Source organism: Diabrotica virgifera, chromosome 1 (genome assembly GCF_917563875.1).
Source record: "Diabrotica virgifera virgifera chromosome 1, PGI_DIABVI_V3a".
NCBI lineage: Eukaryota > Metazoa > Arthropoda > Insecta > Coleoptera > Chrysomelidae > Diabrotica > Diabrotica virgifera.
In genome coordinates, this window is record NC_065443.1 from 218,731,398 (window position 1) to 218,749,299 (window position 17,902).

Genomic DNA, 17,902 nt, shown 5'->3' on the forward strand with positions numbered 1-17,902 from the left:
AAAGGTTAGCAATTTAACTGACAGAATTCATTTCACAGTCTTTTCAAAATGGAGAATAGTCCTGGCGTGGAGTTAATAACTAAAATATTACTAGAAGAATGTCAGACTAATAATGACATACGCGGCAGAAACACGACCTGATACAGAAAGGACAAAAATAATGCTAGAAACAGCAGAGATAAAAACATTGCCAAAAGTCGATGGTAAGATGCTGTGGGATAGAGCTAGAAGTGCAGATATACGAAGGAGATGCAAGGTGGAAAACATTAATAAATGGGTGAGAAGCAGAAGAGTAGAATGAAACGACCACATAAGCCTAATGACAACAAATAGAGTAGTAAGGACGGAGAGAGATGGTTCCCCAATAGGAAGACGATCAGTGGGAAGACCACGAAAAAGATGGAATGACAACTTACTGGAGGCACATGGAAAAACAGACAGAGTAATGTCTATATAAATAGAAGAAGAAGAAGAATGTCGAAAATGAGAAAAAAATCAGGGACTTTGCCTCTTTTAACCACAATAAACGAGGAGTATAACCATCAGCGCTTTCTGCTCCACTCTTTTCTAATTTCCTAATTTTTGCTAATAGACAAGGGCGCATCTGTAAAAATATTAGTACATTTGGACGTTGAGAGGTGACTCAAATTTTTGCAGAAATTGCTTGAAAATAACTCAAATAATAATACTTGAGTTATCCTCCCTCTCAAAAAGGCCCGGAACATTGTTTAAATAATAAAAATGTCAAAAAATTAAAGAAAAATTCGATTTTTTTCTTCGTTTTTTGATTATAACTTTAAAAGTATTCATTTCCGAGAATAGTTGTACTAACATAAAAGTTGCGTAATTAAATTTCCTACAATATATAATGGGTTAAAAATTTAAAAAATAGTCACCCTTGTTGCAAAGTAGCAATAATTGCGAAAAAAACCATACAAAAACAAGTACTCGCATTTTACGGTTTTCAACCATTTATGCTACACTTAGGACCTTCATGTTTCACCCAGAAAAACTTTATGATACAGTAAAACAATACTGTAAATTTAATTAAGATCAGTTCAATAGATTTTGTTTGCAATCCAGCTTTCGCAAAAAAAATTCATTTTTTCAAAATGTTACAGGACTAAAGATAAAGCAGATAGCAAGTTGAATTTTCTTTGCTTATAGAAGTGTACTGTACCTTTCATTTGCAGTTTGTAAAATTAAAATCAATTAACTACCACAGCGTCAGGAATTTTTTTAAATAAACATTAATTATTGGTGCTATGCGCAGGACAGCTGATAGTTTGCTCTGATTGGGCATTCCAATGACATTGGGCATTCCAAGAATACATTTTAATTTTTGTTACATTTCGATATAAGTAAATAAATTTGTTTATTGCAAAATAAAAACACATACTTCTATCCATTGAAATAACACTTTTGTAGCAAAAACTTTCTTTGTTCATATATTTTAACTTTAGAGAATAACAGTTTATTATTTTTAAACATACGCAATTATTTAAACAATATTTCATAAACAATAATAGAATTAGTTTGATTTTTGTTGAATTAAAATATTAAAATACAACAAAATATAAAGTAAGAAAATAACATATTAAATAAAGATTGGAAGAAATTTTGGTGGAAATCAACTTGTGTGAATCGAACACCGCTGTCCTGCGCGTAGCACCAAAAATTAATGTTAATTTAAAAAAATTCCTGACGCCGTGGTAAATAACCGATTTTAATTTTGCAAATTGCAAATGAAAGGTACAGTACACTTCTACAAGCAAAAAAAATCAACTTGCTATCTGCTTTATTTTCAGTCATGCAACATTTTAAAAAAATGAATTTTTTTTGCGAAAGCTGGATTGCAAAATTTATTTTGCTAAATCTATTAAACCGATGTTAATGAAATTTATAGTGTTGTTTAAACATATCATAAAGTTTTTCTGGTAAAATATGAAGGTCCCAAGTATAGCATAAATAGCTGAAAAACGCAAAATGCCAATACTTGTTTTTGTTTGGTTTTTTTCGCAATTATTGCTAATTTGCAACAAGGGTGACTATTTTTTAAATTTTTAACCAATTCTATGTTATAGGAAATTTAATTACGCAACTTTTATGTCAGTACAACTTTTCTCAGAAATGAATAGTTTTAAAGTTATAATCAAAAAACCATTAAAAAAATCGAATTTTCCTCCATATTTTGACATTTTGATTATTTAAACAATGTTCCGGACTTTTTGAGTGGGAGGATAACTCAGATATTATTATTTGAGTTATTTTCAAGCAATTTCTGCAAAAAAATTTGAGTCACCTCTCAACGTCCATCTCAAAACAGATGCGCCCTGGTCTATAACTCAAAAATAATAGCGAGTGTGGATAGTTTTTATTTTTGATTTTATGTCTTTAATCCAGATAAATATAGCTTTCTTAGTAGAGGGACCGGTTTGCATTTTCACAAAAAATATTTATTTTATGGTAGTCCTCAGATTTATTATTCCACAGGCACTCATGATTACGATATATATCTAGAAATATATGCATATGTTCATCTTTCCACTGAAAAATCATTTTACGTAGGTATTAAAATATAAATTTATGACAAAAATACCGAAAAAAAAACAAGTTTACACTTTACACTAGTGGTTCATTGTGGAAGAATCATCCAACCATTTCATCAAAAGTAGGAACACCTTCTACTTTGTTCACTGTTTACTTTGGACGTGCATCTTGGATGAAATGTAGATGAAGAGTATGTTTATACCTTTCATTGTAGATGAATCATCCAGAGTGTACATCTAAAGTGAATAGTTTAATTCGCCTTAATGAAGTGGAATCCTTCAAAGGATTTAGGGTGAGGAATATTATTTTTAGTAAAATTAGTCTCTTGTAGATAAATAAAAACTTGATGGTAAATTGATGTAAGATTTTGTAAGTGTTCAAGGCGCGGATAATATCCCTCGTAATTCCATTGTAAAATAGTGAAAAGATAGTTTTCTTTAAGAGGATCACTGCCACCAAAGGAATTTTCCAGGAAGGCAGTAAGTTGTAATGCTCTCAACGAAAATTTTTCTGGATTAACACTAATAATTAATTGTTCAATAATTGATTGAGGAGAGGGAGTAATTTTACCAAGTTCTTTGTCATCAGTTTTAAGTTTCTTTTTAGGAGCTGATTTAGGAGTTGCGAAGGCGGTTGATAGATTAAGCATTTATAGGATTTAAGTCTGGGGGGTTAGCACTAACCGACAGAGTTGGTAATTCGAGACTTGTGTCGGGAGAATGAGTTCTTTTGATGCAAGAATTTAAAGGCAAGGTCACTGATATTAGAGACTGTTCATTTGGAATTTTTAAGTCAGTATTAGTTGGATTGATTTCTTCTTTTGGGGAGGAGGAATGATGAGATAGTAGAAGGAGGTTCAAATGTGATTTGGCTAGAAGTTGTATTTTGAGAGGAATTGCTAGATATTTCTTGAGGGATACGACAGGAGTCTGTGGTGTGTCCAGGGACGCCGCAAGCCGTTGTGCAAATTGTGCATGGCACAAAGGCGCATAGTACGAAAGGGGCGCATTTTCAGTTTTTCAGTTCAAAGAATTTCAAATAATACCTTGTATAGTAGGGAATCTAGAGGAAGATTATATTGCAGGTAATAAATATTTTACAATACAATACAATGCAATATTTCGTCACGGTACACCCTCATAAAACCATCCTCAAGATTCCCTATCATAACTAGTTTATTTCAATATTAAGTAAGACATAATCGTAAAGGGATAATCTATATTATGTCTCCACGCGACAAGCTGTAAACTGCAATAAAAGTTTCGTAGAATCACCATTATGCAGGCCCAAAGACCTTTTTTGGCCAATTGCAGGCCAATTTTAGAATTTTAGAGTCTTGGAATTTGCGGTACCGGGTAATAAATCATAGTCGGAGTCGTTCGGCTTGCAATAACTTTACGTTTGCAGGTAATCTTTCCAGTTCAGTTTTGACATATTCCAGTTTCAAGTTTCAGTATGCCTTTTGTAGTTCATGTATAAACATCGTATAATCTAGTGAAATATATATATTTTTTTCAATACATTACATAATACTTGACTTTGTGAATGTGAAGTGGTCCGAAAAGTTATATAATTACCGAGTTTTCATTACATAACTACCTCCTGATATTAAGAACAAAAATAATAAATAACAGAAAGTTCAAAAGTAAGTACAAATTATTAACTATAACTATTACTCCGCTTTGGTTAATAAAAATAATGTGTTTCTACTTTTTACAAAATCAAGAAAATATGTATTTTTCAATTCATCACAGTCATGTAATTTAATATAAAAATGTAAAATAGTATATAGTCATATGTGTATTTTTTATGTTTCTCAGACAATATAAAAACATATTTTCTATTACAAGTTATCTCTAAAGAATAAAAAAAAATTCTTTCCTAATTTGTAAGGAAATGGATGTATGGCATTTTTATTAAAGCAAGAAAGTATTAATAAATACACACAGCGTGTCTAATAGTTTAGTAATTTAGTAATCTATAAACTATTCTATTATTACTTCTTGCAGATGTCTAAAAAACCGTCAGGTGCCCAAAATCGAAAAAGGAAAGCAGCACAGGAAGATCTCCAGAGAAAACTATCGGGCTCCCTAAATATGTTTTTGAAACAAAATGAGACCACAGATGTGGAAAAAAGAAAGAAAATGGACCCATCTTCATCAAGTAGACACTTCCCAGAAGAAAAACAGTCTACCAGTTTTTCATCTCCATTAACGACAGATCTCCAAGATGAAGACAAAGAGGTAAAAGAAAAGACATCTGACCTACCAAAATTAGATGAAAATCCGGTTCCATCACTGAGTGACCCTTTTTCGTCTTTGCAAGAAACGGAGGATCCAGGTATGTGGCCAGTAAATTTATCAATTAGGCAACGGGATTATTTACTCCAGAATCGGGTACCACAGGTAAACAGTTTCAACTTTCCAAAAGACAGCTTTGGTAGAAGTTTTTCTGTAGCTTATTACTACAGAACTCTGACAAATGGAGAAAAAGTTAATCGCTCGTGGTTACTGTATTCAAAATTGCTAGATTCAGTTTATTGTTTCTATTGTAAACTTTTTGGTGATTCAAATAATCAGGTTACAAATGAAAAAGGATGCAGAGACTGGAGACATATGTCACACATTTTAAGTGTTCATGAGAAAAGTGCTGGGCATACAAATAACTCTCTAAAATGTAATCAACTTACCAGAGCTTTAGTACAAAAATCTACAATAGACGCTCGGGAACAAAAGTTATACAATTCAGAAAAGAAGTACTGGTATTCTGTTATTGAACGGTTAATTTATGCTAATCAATACTTATCTCAGCAAGGTTTAACGTTCAGAGGAGCTTCAAAAAAAAAACTGTATGATCACGATAATGGTAATTTTTTAAAATTAATAGAAACATTTGCTAAATTTGATGCGGTGATGGCGGAGCATTTGCGGAGGGTGCAGACTGCGACTTCAAATATGCCTCACTATCTGGGAGACCAAATTCAAAACGAAATTATCGGCATCTTGTCAGAAACAATAAAACAAAATATATTAGGTATGGCAAAAGGAGCTAAATACTTTTCTGTTATATTAGACACTACTCCTGACGTCAGTCACGCTGAACAAATGACCATTATAATTAGATTTGTTCATTACAATCAAAAACTGAACACCACCAAGATTCAGGAACACTTTTTAGGTTTTTGTCCTGTAGTAAATACTACAGGAGAAGGCCTCTTTAATTTTGTTACGGACCTCTTGCAAAAATTAGATCTCAATATTAAGGACTTACGTGGACAGGGATATGATAACGCTGCAAACATGAAATGCAAATACAATGGTCTACAACAAAAAATACTAGCTCTGAATTCTAGGGCTATATACATTCCCTGCTCAGCTCATTCCCTTAACCTAGTGGTTAACGATGCTGTTAAAACTTCACTTGCTGTAGTTGAATTTTTTAATTTAGTGCAAGAGTTATACAATTTTTTTTCTGCTTCAACCAGAAGATGGGACGTTTTAAATAAACACTTAAAACAGTTAACTCTGAAACCGTTATCAGGAACACGCTGGGAAAGTAGAGTAGAAGCGATAAAACCACTAAAAGTTCAGTTTCATGAAATTTATTACGCTCTTTTAGAGATAGCTGAAGATGAATCAAAAGATATCGATAGCAGAACATTAGCAAATTCACTTATTTCAAAGATAATGTCTTTCAAATTTATTTGTTCTTTATTTATATGGTATGATGTGTTAACAAAAATTAACGTTGTTAGTAAGATATTACAAAATCCAAAAACTGATATTTCTGAAGAACTATCTAATTTAAAAAATCTTGTTCATTTAATTCAAAATTATAGATCAGATGAAACATTTGAAAATATAATTAGCTCCGCTAAAGAATTAGCTGATCAATTTGATATAGATTTGTATTTTCCTAAAATTACACGAAGGAAGAAGCGAATGTTCACCTATGAAGGAGCAGATGAAACTGCCACGGTTGATCCTAAAATAAATTTTAAGGCGGACTTCTTTTTTTCTGTACTAGATGCTACCCTCGGGTCACTTAATGACCGTTTTAAGGTCCTTGGAGAGCATCATAAAGTATTTGATAACGTTTTTAATATTAATAACTTGGAAACTGTTGAAGATAATTTATTATTAAATTACTGTAAGAATTTACAATTCAAACTCACCGACAGTAAAAACCCCACTGATGCTGATATTGATGTTATGTTACTGTTTGAGGAGAGGAGTTGAAAACATTGAAAGGTTTTTTAGAAAATAAGTATATTTCACCAATAGATATACTGCAATTCATTAATACTAACGCATTGACAGATACTTTTCCAAACGTTACCATAGCCTTAAGAGTTTTTCTAACATTACCAATATTTGTAGCTTCCGCAGAACGCAGCTTTTCAAAATTAAAATTGATAAAGAATTACTTAAGGTCTAGAATGTCTCAAGAACGATTATCGAATTTAGCAACTGTTTTTATAGAGCATGATTTATTATCAAGCATTGAAATTAGTGACGTTGTAGAAAAATTTGCAGCTCTAAAAGCTAGAAAAGGTAAATAATGTGAGTTAAGGACCTCTTGTCATTTTATTTATTATCATATATATACTACCATATACATAGTTATAATAACAAAATATTGTAAACAGTTTAGACTAAGTATTAATTATTTATAACTAATTGCCCTTCTTTAGTTTTGTGTTAATAAAATTTTGGATAATAAAACGCATTTTTTTCTGTCCTGCTAAAGTAAAGTGTTTGTTTTTTGAGAGGGCGCTTCATCAGATTTTGCACAAGGGCGCATAGCACCCTAGCAGCGTCCCTGGGTGTGTCCGGATTAAAACATTCAAGTTTATCCGAAGTGATGAAGACTCTATAATTTTTATTTTCATGCGATATTACAATTGAGATATTTAACTTAAAGTTTTCTTTATCCGGTATAATATAGATAGAGCGTCGAAAACTGAAAATGTGAGCGTATTCGTCTTCCGGTGAACCCATTGGATAAAAGAGATAGGAGAAGCAAGTTGTAATCAAAGTTCGTTTTAAGTGCTTGCTCTATGAGTGAATTCGGGATCGAAGGTCACCCGTTGGAGAGTAGTAGCCTCTTTGCAGGTGTAATAAGTCTGCGAATAGATATTGCTTGATTTATAACAGAAATGGTCGGATAATTTTGCAGAATATTATCAACTACGAATAAGGAAGGCAGATAGATGCATATACGCTGGTTAGAAACTCGTGAAGCAAAGGTTAGTTCTTTAGGGGTAACAATTTCACCAATTGCCTTGATGTAATCAAATAGCACTACGTCTGGAAGAGCGTTCATAACGATGGCCAGAGTTCTACTGGGACATGATGTTGCTGTTGTAGATTTTTTCGGTGTGATTTTGGTTACTGCAGCGAAGCTAGGTTAAACTGTTTGCGATGATGATGATGCCATAATTTGATTTTAATGTTCAGGATATCAAAATATTAAATATGTATGGCCAGTAGGAAGTGGCCTTATTTTTTGGTTGTCGATAATTTTTGTTAATTGAAATCGACTTACCAGCATTTTTAGTTAAGAGGAAACAGTAGCGATCAACAGGTAGCGAAAACGCGTTCCAAGATTGCGGCTGTAATTTTGAATATTTTTTCGAGATATTTGGCACACGTTTTCGTAATATAATAAAGAATGGAGGTACAGAGCCCAATTTGAAAAATATATTGATATGTGGAAATTACTCTGTAATTAAATACAATATTAAAAAACGAGCCTGTACCGCCATTGAGAAGAACAAAAAAATACACTTTTTTCAAATAAACTTTTTTATCCGATGCCTAGATTTTGTGTCATTTTTGAACTACTAAAATTTTTTATTTCATTAGTAGTTCCAAAATGACACAAAATCTAGGCATCGGATAAAAAAGTTTATTTGAAGAAAGTGTATTTTTTTGTTCTTTTTAATGGCGGTACATGCTCGTTTTTTTAATATTGTATTTAATTACAGAGTAATTTCCACATATTAATATATTTTTCAAATTGGGCTCTGTACTGCCATTCTTTATTATATTACGAATAGGTGTGCCAAATACCTCGAAAAAATATTCAAAATTACAGCCGCAATCTTGGAACGCGTTTTGGCTACCTGTTGATCGCTACTGTATCACCTTAATAACCATAACACATTAACTAACTAGTTTTTATAAAAATACTATTAGTATATAGCAGCGATGTTAAATTGTTGACTTCTCAAATAGGAATGAGGAAAAAATATTTAGAGGAAGATATTAATAAAATATTAGTTAATGTAATTTATAAATACAGTTTTATTCATGAAATAATCTTACCAAAGTAAACTCGATCGCTTAAAATGGCCGATTTGTGTTCTCCTCGTGAAAATGTGACATTAGATGCAGAACTAAAAGTTTATTATGGATATTTTCTTAAATGTGACATTTGTTAAAACTAGGAAACTGGTAACAATTAAACAGAAACAATCTACTTGAAATTATTCCCACTTTAATAATGTACCGTAGATTATTCCCGCTGCAATAATTATCTGATTGGACAGAATTAAACAAGTGATGAAAAATTTTACTATACGATTGGAAGTTAAAATCGTTAAAGAAATCAGTATAAATATCAGAAGATAGTGAGAATAAATTATTGGAAATAACAATTTTTCGAAAACTTGTTGCCTCGCAATAGGCACGAGAGCCCACAGTGCTTGAGGTATATTGGAATCATATTCATTATTAGTTCCATATTTTTTCTTTCTCTGTTGATTTCCAGAAGAATTTGTCAATCGTCTATATTCTTTGCCACGATTGCAGTATCGTCTACAAGTCTTATGTTATGATGCCCCGTCCAATCTTTACACCTTCAGTTCTCTGTTATTTCCCATAGTTTCCACTGAAATATTAGTTTAAAATACACATTAAATAACTGTGGTGACAACAGGCATCCTTGTGTGAGTCCTCTTTGAATTTCTACTTCTAACTCTAAACTATAAAACATCAAATATTGTACAATCTATAGATAGTGTAATTTTTCTAACATTTTTTGATCGTATATAATTTTTAATTCTAGAAAGTTCTAACTTTGTACTACATTTTTTAATCCCCTTACTTAAAGCTTCTGACGACCTTATTTACCTCTGACCCAGTGTCCATTTCAAATTTAATATAAGTATTTATTATTGTTAATAATAAGCTCTCATCTAGCCATCACTGGAGTGAGTTTTTGATTATAAGGCCAGGAATGGAATCGATTTTTAATTACATTAGAAATTAATGTCTTTTAGTATGTGAAATAAGTCTGCGTATAGGAATAAAACTTGAATTATTTGTAATGTTTTAATGAGTGCTTAGAAAATTGTCAACTTGCGGGTTGAAAGATGTGGGAGCAACAATACTACCTATTGTATTGCTTTATTCTAATCAAAAAGTATAGTTTTCGGCAGAGATGACAATGATGATCGCTTGGTTACGAGAAGGTATGGGGGGAGGGGGAAGGTAATTTTGCAGAGGTAGCACCTGCATAAGATCTGAGGGCAAACGTGTTATCTATAATGTGTTTATTGGATCGTTTATCGGAAATCGATGGGATGGAAATTTGTGTGTCAAGTAAGTTGTGAAGTTAGGTTTGATATTTTGCAATACTGGTTATGAAAATCACAAACAGCTAGTTCTATATTAGTCTAGTCGCAACATAGGGGGTCCCGTGAACACTTTTAGTTCGCCGCGATTTGATGGTGGTATTATAGGTTTTTTGGGTGACTGAATCCAATGGAAGTGGTCTGGATGCCCAAATGTGGCGCGTTTAATTATTATTAACAAGTTATTGTAAAAGTAGGTGTATTTTAGGAATAATTAGAAGCCCTGTAAATAAATTGATAGTGTTAAGGTCTTCTTTGGTGTATTTTTGGTCGCTGAATCGAATACGGCTAGTCGCGATTACTCAAAATATGTTCTTATTTTGTTAATAACAAAATAATAGTTGATTCGCCGAAAAGCTTGAAATGCGCTATCTACAGCAAGTTTGTAGGCTTTTTCATAGTATTTTTTACGCTAAATCGATTGCTGCTAGTCGTAATAACTTAAACCACGTTCTGACTTTGTTATTAATAAATTATTGCAAAAATAACGGTTTATAAGTACGTACACTCACGGCTTTTCCTTTAAATAAAAAAAAAACACTTGGATTGACATGAAATTTGGCATAAACGTATCTAACATGTCAAACAAAACAAGTGATATTGTGCCGATGTCTGCTTTTATTTTGGGGGTGAATTTCACCCCTTTTCGGGGATGAAAAAAGAAACCTTTAAAATTCTATTCTAAGCAACTTTTGTTTTATACAGTTCTTTCACTGACAATACTTTTCGAGTTATTTGTTTGTTTTGTTGAAAAATAAACATATTCACTCGGAAATAACTCGAAAAGTATTGACTTAGTGAAAAAACTGTATAGAATAAACGTTGTTTTACGTTATTTTAAAGGATTCTTCTTTCGCCCACGAAACGGGGTGAAACTCACCCCCAGGGTAAAAGCACACATCGTCACAATATCTCTTGTTTTGCTTGACATAGTAGCTACTTGCATGCCAAATTTCATACCATTCCATTTGGTTTTTTAAAATTTAGGGCAAAAACCGTGAGCAAACGTACTATAAACCGTTATTTTTGCAATAATTTATTAATAACAAAGTCGGAACGTGGTTTAAGCTATCACGACTAGTGACAATCGATTTAGCGTATAAAAATACTATGAAAAAGACTACAAATATTTTGGCGAATAAACAATTATTTTGTTATTTACCAAATAAAAACATATTTTGAGTAATTGCAACTAGTCGCATTCAATTCAGCGACCAAAAATACACCAGAGAAGACGTTAACACCATCAACTTATTTACAGTGCTCCTAATAATTCCTGAAAAACACCTAATTTTACCATAATTTGTTAATAACAATTAAACGCACCACATTTGGCCTTCCAGAGTACTTCCATTGGATTCAGCGACCCAAAAAACCTATAATACCTCCATCAAATCGCGACGAACTAAAAGTGTCCACGGGACCCAATATTTTGCGACTAGACTAAGGTTCAGAAAATGTCAGAAAGTCTGCAACTCAGCGACAGGCCTATTATATCATAGCAAGCAAGCAAAATAGTGTGTTTAATAGCAGTAAAAAAACGTACCTTTACCATCAGATTTTTTAAAGGTGATAAAATTTCGTATTAATTTTATATCAACTTAACGATTTATACTGAATTAACACTAACAGGTGATTCATGTATGGTTTTTCGACAAAGTTATCAGAATAAAAATAGTTATTTTCCTAACAAGTGCAGAAAGTCATTCTTTTCCGCACGCGACTGCAGTTTGCCGAACGACGCGAAGCGGGAGTTCGGCAAGCAGTCGAGTGCGGAAAATAGACTTTCTGCAAGAGTTAGGAACAATATTTTTTCTAAGAGTCTTTAAAAAATTACCAAATATTAATCAATTAATTTAATTAATATGAAAATACATACACAAATTAATTCTTTGACAAGGTTGTCAAAACCAAACTTTCAATATAATTAGTTAGCATGACGACGATCTTGGTTTCCATGACGATGATTCAAAACGACTGTTATTGTCTACCGATTTGACTTTCGAATATTATGTCAAAATAATTTTATTTCATCGAATTGTCGCGTTAATTTCATTAAAACAGGAACACAATAAGATATATTTGAAACAAATTAGTAAATAATATCTAAATATTAGTTTATTGCATGTATTATAATTACTTTAAGGCCATATTAACATATCCAAATTAACACGCGTGCGGAAAAGTAAAAACCGCGTGCGGAAAAGTAACACGCGTGCGGAAAAGTGAAACTTTCTAAACTAAAATGCGTGCGCGAAAGTAGACATTTTTGCACGCTCGTAGAAAAATAACCTTTTTGACTCCATTTAATTTTTTATTAAAATAAAAAACAAAATATAAAAACAAAATGCAACTGGCAACTGCTTATTTCGTCGGGTTCGGTGCCAGACAGAACAATAACTTTTGTGATTTCCCGTATAATAAATTGTGAAACAAGGTGTGGTGTTAACTTTACTCTTGTAATAAAAGTCATTCACAGCAGATTGGGTATTACTAGGATATCTGTAAAAAATCAAAAACAGCAGTATAAACGGACTTATCAGTGATCGCCGTCTGATTATCTGCATTTAAAGCGTTGTCAGCTTTTTTATTAGTACGATGTTTATCAAACGTTTCTTTTATTTTAGTTTTATCGTCTGTACCTGCTAGTGGATATGGTATACAGGGACTGCATTTTTGGTTTGAAAAATTCAAAAAACAACTCGGCTTTGATAATTTTACTGCCCATCCTTGAATAATGTAACTGTAAAATATCTCTATTTCAAAAATTTCTTTCAATACAAAACAAAATCTATTCATGAAGTAATACTCTTTACGTCAATCTGATGTTTCCTCAACCCCAGTTCAAAAATTCTATTATACAATACACCCCCTGGAGTGAAAGGTTCGGACCTACACAATGAAAGGATTAACGTGATTATGATTGTAAATTTTTAAATAAAAACTTTAACAAAATGATGTAAAGCGATATATTTTGAGATCATTCATCCTACTTTAGTATTTGCATATAGGTATATAAGTGTGTATTTATCGTACTGTAAAAATCCATACGCTAAATAAATAAACAAAAACAAAATAAAAAAGAAATAAGATTGTTTCAATAGTATTAGGGAAATACTTTGTTTACTGTATTGATAAGTGATATACGTGTATAGTTTGAGCAATCGATTTTATCACCCTTTTTGTGTATGGGAATGATAACACTCTCTCTACAGGAGGTTGTCAAATGCTCTTTTTTTCAAATTTGGCAAATCAGCTCTTGAAAGGCATGTACCAAAATGTCTTCTCAATTTTTCAAACATTTTGAATATAGTGTCGGTTCTTGGCTTTGTGATTTTTAAATTTATGGATTGCTCTAGAGACTGTAGGTTCTTTCACTATGGGTTCTGCCGTAGAATACACACATTCCTTTCAGGTGACATGCACCCAAACTTATGTCTATGATTATAATTAATAAAATTAATTTCATATCTCTTCCTACATGACTACTGAGTGAACTGAGTAGGTTAGCAATTATGTTGCCAGTCCCAATCCGGATAAAGAGAGGAGAGGGAAGTAATTACCTTGAAAAAAAAGCAAGGTCCAGCTGACTTCGGTTAATAGTATATGTAAGAGCCACTGTCTACGGTTACAGATGAAGAATATGTCAATATCCAAAAAACAGATAAATACAAATAGGTCACAATGGTTAGAGGAGCAGATGAACATATTCAAAAATAAAGGTGGAATGAACTCTTCATGGATGACAATAATTAGTCTAGGGGAATAAAACTGTGAGGATAAATTACATGGCCCTTCAGGTTAGGGGTTGTGGAGAACCGGTGATCCACCACTCAAAAAAATTAATAGTACTTACTAATAAGCCCAAACCAAGGGACGGAACAAGGTACCGAATAAATAGAATAAATCGGCAATGAAAACGGATAATGAATTTAGAAGCATGGAATATACAGAATTGCAACATTAGCAGAAGAACAATAAGGTTTTAAGTCGGGAAGATCATGAACAGATGCTATATTTATAATGAGGAAAGTTCAAAAGAAATCATTAGAATACAACAAACCGGATATTTATGTTTCGTTTAATAAGCCATTTAACATGGTAAAATTAAAGGGCGTTATCCATTTGTTATACTGAATAGAGGTACTTCTAGGAATAATTAAAACGATCGAAAACATCAACCAGAACAACACAATAAAAGTAAAAGTAGAAGATAAACTAACTGGCCCAATTGAAGCTGGCAATCGGAAAAGACAGGCGGATTCACTGAGTCCTTTATTATTCAACCTGATCATGGATGAAATATTAATAAAAAGTAAGAACTAAAAAAGGATACCAAGTGGGAGAAAACCAACATAAGATATTGTGATATGCAGACGATACGGATGCAGATTTACAACGTATGCTGCATCTATTTAGTATAACCACCAAAAAATTTAACATTTTAATTTCCAAAAAAAAAAAGAAAAATGCGTGGTTATATCAGACGGAATCCAGATATAAATTAGAGCTGAAGAGTCAGATAATAGAACAAGTGGGAGATAAAGTGAATGGAGTAGATAGTGGCAGAATTTACAAAACAGTCGTCAGACCAGTAATGACATATGCGGCAGAAGCACGACCTAAGACAGAGAAGACATAAAGATTGCTCAAAAGAGAGGAGATGAAAACCCTTCGAAAAATCGATGGTAAGAAACTATGGGACAGAGCTAGAAGTATAGATATACGGCGGAGATGTAAGGTGGAGAACATTAAAAACTGGGTAAGAAGCACAAGAGTAGAATAGAATGACTACGTAAGCCACATAGCAACAAATAGAGTAGTAAGGACGACGAGAGATGGTTCCCCAATGGGAAGACGATCAGTAGGATGACCACGAAAACGATGGAACCACAACTTACTGGAGGCACATGAAAAAACAGACAGTCATGTTTATACAAAAAGAAGAAGAAGAAGACAAGCACAAGAGTAGAATGGAATGACTACATAAGCCACATAGCAACAAATAGAGTAGTAAGGACGGCGAGAGATGGTTCCCCAATAGGAAGACGATCAGTAGGATGACCACGAAAACGATGGAACCACAACTTACTGGAGGCACATTAAAAAACAGACAGTCATGTTTATACAAAAAAAAAGAAGAAGACAAGCAAGAATATACAGTGAGTCAATAACAAACATGGACTGGGAGTAAAAGTCATGGAAAATCTAAAATTGAATATATAGTTCTCACGTAAACAAAAAAATGGTAAAAAGGTGCAAGCAGAGGAGTTTCAATTCTTATAAAAAAAATTTATATAACTTGAAAATTATATAAAAATTGAAAAAAATGGGGGGTTTATTTGGCTAATAATGAATTTATGCGTTACTTTATGGACGCACATACCTAATTATATTTATATGATAAGAATTTGAGTAGTATCACGATCAGTAAGATCGATAAAATAAAATTATATAACATAGAATTATGTGTAATGTTTCTGTAGATGGGAATTTTATCAAAAGTCTAAATAAGCTTTATCTATTTACAAGATAGGTACCCCCTACTGAGAGGGTCTCTGTACCTGTCGACTTGCGGACTGCTCGATATCGACAACAAGGATAGCCTGTGATCACTGAGCGAGATAAATTTTAGCAGAACTTTGAGATTTTTTAAAAAGTTTAAACAAAATAGGTGCTTTGTGTTACACTTTATGTTAAAAACAAAAACAGATTCGGAAAGTGGGAAAAATTCTCTAGTGACGTATTTGTATTTAAATTTTCCTACGTTAATTTTAAACAAAAAAAAATAAAAAACACACATTGTTTAAACAATTTAATAATTTAATAACAAATAGAGCACTAGAACTTTTTAATTCCTTTCATATAAAAAAAGAATTATTTCAATATATGCCATAGTTTTAGAGTTATTTTATTTAAACTTTTACATTGAAATTTAGATATGCCCAGAATCGCGAGGAACGGCCTTAAGATGCCTATTTTTACATTTCTCTCGCCTGTAGTCTAAGTACATTGATGCATTATTCTAACATGAAATTCCTCCTCTAAGTACATTTTGGTGAATTATTGTGTACGGTGTAGTGTAGTGGGAAGACACTACACCAGGCACCATAAAATGTGATCACCTTTTTTGGGTGTTGTTCAGTCGCGTGATCTCCAGTGCAGGTATGAAAACAGTATTTCTTCATCATCTAAATAACAATCTATTCATACTTATCTTTTAGTTAAACCTTCATCTCGCTTCTTTTTTCAATAAACTGTTCCCTCTCTTTTTTTTTGAAGATCTTTAATTCTAAGGTTAAGGATAAAATGGTTTACAACAGAAAAAATATAACATAGACAGGAAAAAACATAGACAGGATTATAAACATCGAAATAAGGTCTAATAGGAAGACCATAAGGACAAGCTAGAGATATGGATGAAAACTTTTAAAATGGATTTTAAGAAAAAAATTTAAAAGAAAGAACTACGGAATCATAATACGCCCTATGTTAACCCAACATAAGACATGAGCTTGTGTGTTTTAACACCATAATATGTAACATAATATATATACAGTGTATCTGCGTAACTTGGAACCATATGGCATTTTTTTTATTATTAATTTTACGAAAAATGTTATTCTACATAAAGTGATCTGCATATTCTAAAACCTATAATTCAATCATCAGACGTCAAATTTTATCAACAGTATACGAGGTATATGGAGAAACATTGTTAGGAATATTCACGATCACGATCCGGAAGAAATCACGATCCTTAGTAATGGGGAAACGACAAGAGAGAGAAATATACGAGGTATGTCAAAAAATATGAATTTCGCTCAAGAGGAAATTACCTTTATATTTCACAATATCGAAAATTGTTATTAAAAAAAGTTGTTTGGAATTAAAAATTATGTTATAATATGCAATAATATTCTTCTAATTGAAAAAAAGTTTTTTGAATTTTTTTTTTCAAATTGCGGATACCCAAAATTATTTTTATTACCATAACTTCGTTATTATTACTTTTGCGAAAAAAGTTATTGTTTAAAAAAAGGTCTGCATAGTCTTACAACTAAGATTCAGTTATAAGATATCAAATTTTTATTAATTTTATACGAGGTATGTTCTATATCATAAAATATGAATTTCGCTCAAGAGTAAAGAAACCTTATTTTTCAATTAGAAGGATGTAGTCGCATATTGAAACAGAGTTTAAAATTACAAACAACTTAAAATAACAATTTTCAATATTGTGAAAAATAAAGTTATTTTACTCCTGAGCGAAATTCGTACTTTTTGACATACTCCGTATAACATTGATAAAATTTAATATCTTATAATTGCATCTTAGTTGTTAGACTATGTAGACCATTTTATAAAGAATCACTTTTTTCGTAAATAATAACTGAGTTATTTTAATAAAAATAAAGTGGGGTTCGCGTAATTTGAAAAAAAAAATAAAAAACTTTTTTTTTCAATTAGAAGAATATTATTGCATATTATAACATAATTTTTATTTCCAACAACTTTTCTTAATAACTATTTTCGATATTGTAAAATAAAAAGGTACTTTCCTCTTTAGCAAAATTCATATTTTTTGACATACCTCGTATACTGTTAATAAAATTTGATATCTGAAGATAGAACCTCAGGTCTTAGACCATGGAGAGTACTTTATGAAGAATAACTTTTTTTCGTAAAATTGGTAATAAAAACGTTCCCATA

The 17,902-nt window shown here is 31.9% G+C and overlaps 1 protein-coding gene and 1 long non-coding RNA gene across 2 annotated transcripts in view; one reads left to right on the top strand and one right to left on the bottom strand.

Annotated features, from left to right (window-relative positions):
* LOC114330024 (guanylate cyclase 32E) overlaps positions 1-17,902 on the top strand; it is a 965,459-nt gene that overhangs the window by 528,065 nt on the left and 419,492 nt on the right. The window lies entirely within an intron of this gene.
* Positions 1-17,902, bottom strand: part of LOC126882481 (uncharacterized) — a 170,587-nt gene that overhangs the window by 87,991 nt on the left and 64,694 nt on the right. The gene's annotated exons all lie outside the window — the stretch shown is intronic.